At 40.7% G+C, this 6,048-nt stretch overlaps 1 long non-coding RNA gene across 1 annotated transcript; it reads right to left on the reverse strand.

The window, feature by feature from the left end:
* Positions 1–4,055: 4,055 nt before the first annotated feature.
* On the reverse strand, positions 4,056–4,581 carry LOC119616921. Its single transcript, XR_005233013.1, has 3 exons — positions 4,438–4,581; positions 4,213–4,361; positions 4,056–4,118 (listed from the first exon to the last, which is right to left on the reverse strand). It is a non-coding gene; the product is annotated as an uncharacterized LOC119616921 (long non-coding RNA).
* Between the last annotated feature and the right edge of the window lie 1,467 nt (positions 4,582–6,048).

Here is a 6,048-nt window from a genome sequence, read left to right on the forward strand (position 1 = left end):
AGACAACTAAAGACCCGCTCACCTCTGTGGACCAGCCTGGACCTCGGGACAACTAAAGACCCGCTCACCTCTGTGGACCAGCCTGGACCTCGGGACAACTAAAGACCTGATCACCTCTTTGGACCAGCCTGGACCTCAGAGGGGATCGGTTCTTTAGTTGTCCTCTGTGGACCAGCCTGGACTTTTTTTCTCAAGGTTAAAATTTGGATCAAATATTCTCCAAACTGCAGGTGACTCAGATCTGTAGGAGCAACAATAATTAACAATAAATATTATTTTAATTGTTTAATTGGGTTCATTGGATATTTCCAAATATTTGACGTAGAGTTTATAATATTTAATATTTGCCGAGCTGCTAACTTACTTTTTACTGTTTTTATTATTTTATTCCCATAAAACTAGTATGAATTAAAACACACACACACACACAAAACAAACAACAACCAGAAACACACAAATAATGAATTTATGAATAAAAGCATTTAAACAGACAAATAATCTAAATATCTGATCAGGTGCAGAATGACCTAATTCTACATTTTAAACATTTGACAGTTTTTTTTATGGTTTTAAAACTTACAGTAGTTGTTGCTTCCGTTGCTCTCGTGTGTAAAATGAAAGCTGTATATTTTTTTAAATCTGTGTCATAACTCTTGCTGTTTGTCAGACAACATGTGAGCAGCAGGTGTTCCTTCAGGCTCCTTCCTCCCAACAATAACAGGTGATTTGATCAAATCTAAAAATATAATTTAATAGCTGGCCTGGTGGCATTGTTGTGCTCATTGGATGTTAGTTAGGCCTTTTAAGTCTGATTAGCAAACGTCTCTATATTTTTTTTCTGGCTGCCTCTTTTGATCTTTTCGGTTTAGCTGCTGCTGTTTTTGCAGCTTCGCAGCGTGAGCTGCAGCACAAACAGGCGAGGCGGCTTCATCTACACGCCGCACTTCAGACACAGAGCTGTTCAGTGCTGCTTAAAAGACATTCAGACACAAAACAAAGAATAAAAAACAGAATGTAAGGTGGGACACTTTGATTTACTGGTAAAGACGTAACTGCTGAAGTCAGTCAAAGTTCTCCTGCTCAGTGGATTTGGTTCCTGAGAAGAGATTTATCTGCACATTCTGTTGTTGGTGACTTTCAAAGAGTTTATCATCGTGTGGACAGCCGGAAACACGACGACTGACAAACACAAGAGTTTAGCTGGCTTCAATCAGATGTTTAGAAATCTTACAAAATAAATGAAAAAGAAACGTAAAAAAATGAATTAGAAACAATAGAAACCTATGATGTGAAAAATGCATGTAAGACAATGATAATAGTACATAATAAGGCCAAATGCAGTTAAAATATAAAATGTGTGATCAAGCAGCGATGCAAACAGAACAGAACTGAGCTACATGAGTTTAATAAACTATAGTTAGGATGCATGCGCACTAATCAGCAGTGTGCCACGTGAAGCAGAACATGTTTGCAGACTTCAGGCAGCGGTTTAGGAGTCAGACGGCTGGGAAAGAACGAGTCCTCGAACCTGGAAGTCCTTCTGTCCGTCCGGCCTGAGGGGAGGTGTGTGAACAGTCCATGCTGAGAATGGAGTCCTCGAGTAACTCCATTAACACCAAATCACATTAAAGTTGGATTAGAATCATGTTCCACTGTAAAACGTTGGAAAGGTTTTATTCTGAGGTGCTGCAGTTCAGGGGTGTCAGACTCCAGGCCTCGAGGGCCGCTGTCCTGGAGTTTTAGGTTTTTCTGCTCCAACACACCTGATTCAAACAGTCCTCATCAAATCATCAAGTTCTCCAGGAGCATGGCAACAAGTCGTCCATTCAAACCAGCTGTTTTAAAGCAGGAACACGTCTAAAACATGCAGGAGAGCTCAGAGTGCGACATGTTTTAGTCAAAGTTTGGCTGCAGCTTCATGTCTACTTTTCTACGATTAAAGAGATTCAAAGGTTGTGTTTTAATGTCTTTTTATTATCCCCTCAGTGAGAGTCTGTCCAACTTTACAGCTGAAGTCTGTTAGCAAACCCATGCACAGAGGATGCATTTTACAGAACCAGGAGTCCAGTTTATAAATGGAGGGAACAGCTGGTACTTTCTGGGCTCCGTGGAACAAATCCTTCACATTTTAGTCATTTACCTGTAGTTAGTTTGAGCTCTTTTGACCTGGACACCACAGTGGTCACTTAAAGAGGCCTGTCTTTTCATGCTTGGCTAAAAATATAATTTGCAAAGATTTTTAACCAAATTCAAATTATTTTCATGCTTGGTGCAGCAGTAGCTCTTTGGGGCTTATTTCCATTAATATAAGCAAACTTTTAATCGATAATAATGTTTGACGGAGTCATTTTCATGCTTTATCCTCTCTTTTTTATTAGAATTGTTTTTATAAAAGCGCTGACTCATTACTTTTTACTTTATAGGTCTCTTATGTGCAGAATAACTTTGGTCATGAAAAGGCTGCAGAAACCTAAAAGCTGAATAAGTGAGTCAGGAGTTCTGACTGGAACCTGCAAAACACAAACAAGTACAAAACGAAAAAAGTAGAAATGTATAAGCTATGTTTCAAAAGGATGAGGCGGGACCTTTAGTGCTCAGCCAGGCCGGAGTTAAAATGATAATCCACATCCAGGTGAGAATAAAGCTGCCATAAAAGGTACAGACTCCTGTTTGCTCTGCTGTACAGATTAGACTTTGAGATGCTCGGTGCACTCTGACATCTAGCTCAAACTGAAAACTTTCTGTTCATATTTAACTTTTTTTTTTGTTTGTTTTTAAGTAACATTATTTGTAAGTTGTTAACGAGTGGATAGCAGCATTTCCAGGATCTTCATGTCTCTGATTGATGCTGCAGATGCAAGAAACAGAGAAGGTGTTAAGGTTTTCGAACGTCCTTCCTCTGGTGCTGCTATCACACCTTTTAGCACCTCTGGTCACGTATGTTGCCAAGAAGTGAAGAAATGTCGTGCATCTTGGAAAAGGTTCAGTCTTGTGACGTGTATGGCATCATTTTGATGCACTTCTGTTACGAACCGTGTATGTTTATGGTTGAAATGTGGGAAAAGCTGTTCTTTTATGTAACATTCCTGCAGCGTATCTGTGGCGTTCAGTGGTTTTCTTTTTGTCTCAGTTCTTCAATGAGCCTGTAGTAACGCCTGAATATCAGTCTTCTGTCAGCATCTAACCATGGTCTCACCATCTTCTTGATCTTTTTCTGCTCTCTGACAGATCTCAGTCTGACAGTTTGTTTTCTGGTCTCTAATCCAACAAACCCACAACACCAAATATGACATATTCATCCCAGGTCCATGTTTGTAGAATGAAGGACAGGTAGAAAATGTTGGTTGCATATCAGTTCGTAATGTCCAAATCAATATTTTGTCTCCGATATCGATTTAAGTCATTTAAAATTAAATATTGGCTGATACTGAGTCTAAATTCAATACTTGCATTATGTTGTATTTTATTTCAGATTACAGAACATAAATACATTAATGTTATTAAAATCGATGCCATCTTTGACACCAGTAGTTTGTTTTTTAATATCAACCAGTAAAAAAAAATATACCAGTGAACTTTGTGTCTCTTATGTCGCGTCGTTAGGACATACTGTGGCGCCAACACCTTCGAAAGGTGATGAAACAGTGAGAAGGATGATGACCGACTCAGTGATGGCTTGGTCAACGATAAATTTAGACCTCTGGTTCTGCAAGTCTTTGTCTTATCGCTGTCCCAAGGAGAAATGTCTCTTCACTTCATAATTTTCTTTAAAGTGTGTTGCTACGTGAACTCAGCTGTGTTTGGATTTTAAAAGTCTAATTAAACTGCTGGCATTGAATGTGGCTCTACTGTTTCCACCATTAGAAAAACCCAAACTACTGTACATACATTGGAAGTATTATAAAATACTTCCATACCACAGACATGTTGACCTGTAGCAACACAAATTTTACAGTGACTGATGTAAAACTGTAGACAGTAGGCCAACATGACATGAGTGCAGGGTAATTAGTCCAAGAGCGAGACCAAAACCAGACACAGAGACAGCAGCTGAAGGTAAGTGCAATTTATTTACAGGTGCCCAAGGTATGTACAGTGCGATAGGTTCGTGGAGCGATCTGTGAAGTAAGAGGAACAGGGTGAGTCTCGGGTACCAATCCTAATATCAGCCTAGCACTGCACGATGGCTTCTTAATGTTCTTTTGTTCTTACAGATCCAGGAGGTGTCCAGCAGTGTGGAGGAGAAGATGGAGATGTTTGGTGATCCAGAGGTCGACAAGCCAGTATCCAGTCCAGGTGAGTATTCAGAGGTCCAAGGTAGGTATCCGTAATAGTCGTAGTCTCGTAGCGTGGCGAAGAACCTGAAGTCAAGATGCACAAAGAACGTAATCAGTAACTTAATCACATTAGGTTAGAAACTGTGGCTGAGAATCTAACCCAGGAGGTTCGATGCTCCAGCGAAGATCTGGTCTCAGCTGAAGGCTTAAGTAGTAGCAGTCCTCATTAATTGGATCTGGATCACCTGTGAAAAGAAGGGCAGGAGGAGCCGCCCCAAGGCGGGGCTAAAACTCCAGATCCCTACACAACAACAGAGATTAGGAGCATTTTTAACAAGACCCTGATCCCATAAATCCCTAATATTGGAATACTTCATGCAACCAGAGTTGGAACCAATACAGAAAAAAATACAGCGTAGACATTAATGATCCTCTTACAATACTTCATATACTTCAACAACACAATATGTACACAGCAGCAACCACATAACAAGGTGAAGAACGTTGTATTGTAAAATCTGTGGTAACCTGACTTTGTACAAGACATGTAACGAGGTGATGTTAGGTGATTTACTTAAGAAGAACAGGAGCAAAAAGGTAAGGTGTGGGCAGGAAAACAAAGGCTACAAATGAAGTTTCTTGCCTAAAACCAACCAGCAAAACTCTGTCTTTATACTGAAACTTTCCCCTGTAGCTACATTTTTACAGAACTTTGGTTTATTTTTGACGGCAGCTATTTTCTTCTCTTTGACTGAAGTTCATCTGGATTTCAGCTGAAAAGTTTCAGCTCTGCAGGGTTTGGTTGTCTGGAAACACTCACCCCACCCTTAAAAAAGAGACAACACGTGTCATTTCTGCTTTAAACTGGAGATAATGTTCAGGTGCAGCTCGCACGTCATCACAATGCAAGAAAGGATGGGCTATAAAAATCGTTCTAAAAATATTTTATTGCATTACTTAAACATTTTTAACAATCTGTCCGTGAAGCTGGCAAACAGACTCCCAAGACATTTTCTCTTTGAAGCCAGACTGGAATCAAACAAGTCCCTGCTTCTTATTTTTAGGTCAGATGTGTTCAAACAGTAAAATTAAAAAAGGTCCAGCGCCGGGGTGAGGCTTGTTTACATTGTTTGAATTGTTAATAGGTGCGTTGTCTGCTTTTGTCAATTAGCTTTGATGGTGAAGTTTGGAGAAGTTTCTGTCCAGCGCTGTTTGGAGAACAAGGCGTCCATGTTTAGAGACGGTGAGAGAAGAAAACCAGCTGACAGGAACAGAATCAAAGGCAGAGAGGGAGTGAATGTGGAGGAGCAGGAGAGTGTTTTCATGTAATGTCATAAACTGTTGTTTTCATCCAGCTCAGATCTTCCCACACCAAGTGATGTGACGTGTCAGTGAAGGCTGCCTGCCGGCCCGAGTGTTTGAGCCACGAAGGAAAAGGTTAAATAAAGGCTGAGCAGAACCCTGTGGTTCTGTAGGACAAAACCGTGGGATCCAACATGAGCTCCACACCTGGCAGAACTCCACCTGCTTCGTGTTTATTTGTCTGCATGGATTCTTTTATACACCAGCGTCACTGATAAGAGCTTCTATATCTGAAAAACTATAAGAAATAAAGGGCTGAAGCTTCTCCAGGTAAAAACTGAACTGTGTGCATGTTCACCAGTCACAACCCCCCACCTGCACACCCCCCCACCTGCACACACCCCCACCTCCACACACACCTACACACACACACCTACACACACACACACACCTACACACACCCCCACCT

This window comes from Kryptolebias marmoratus, linkage group LG3 (assembly GCF_001649575.2).
Source record: "Kryptolebias marmoratus isolate JLee-2015 linkage group LG3, ASM164957v2, whole genome shotgun sequence".
Classification (NCBI taxonomy): Eukaryota; Metazoa; Chordata; class Actinopteri; order Cyprinodontiformes; family Rivulidae; genus Kryptolebias; species Kryptolebias marmoratus.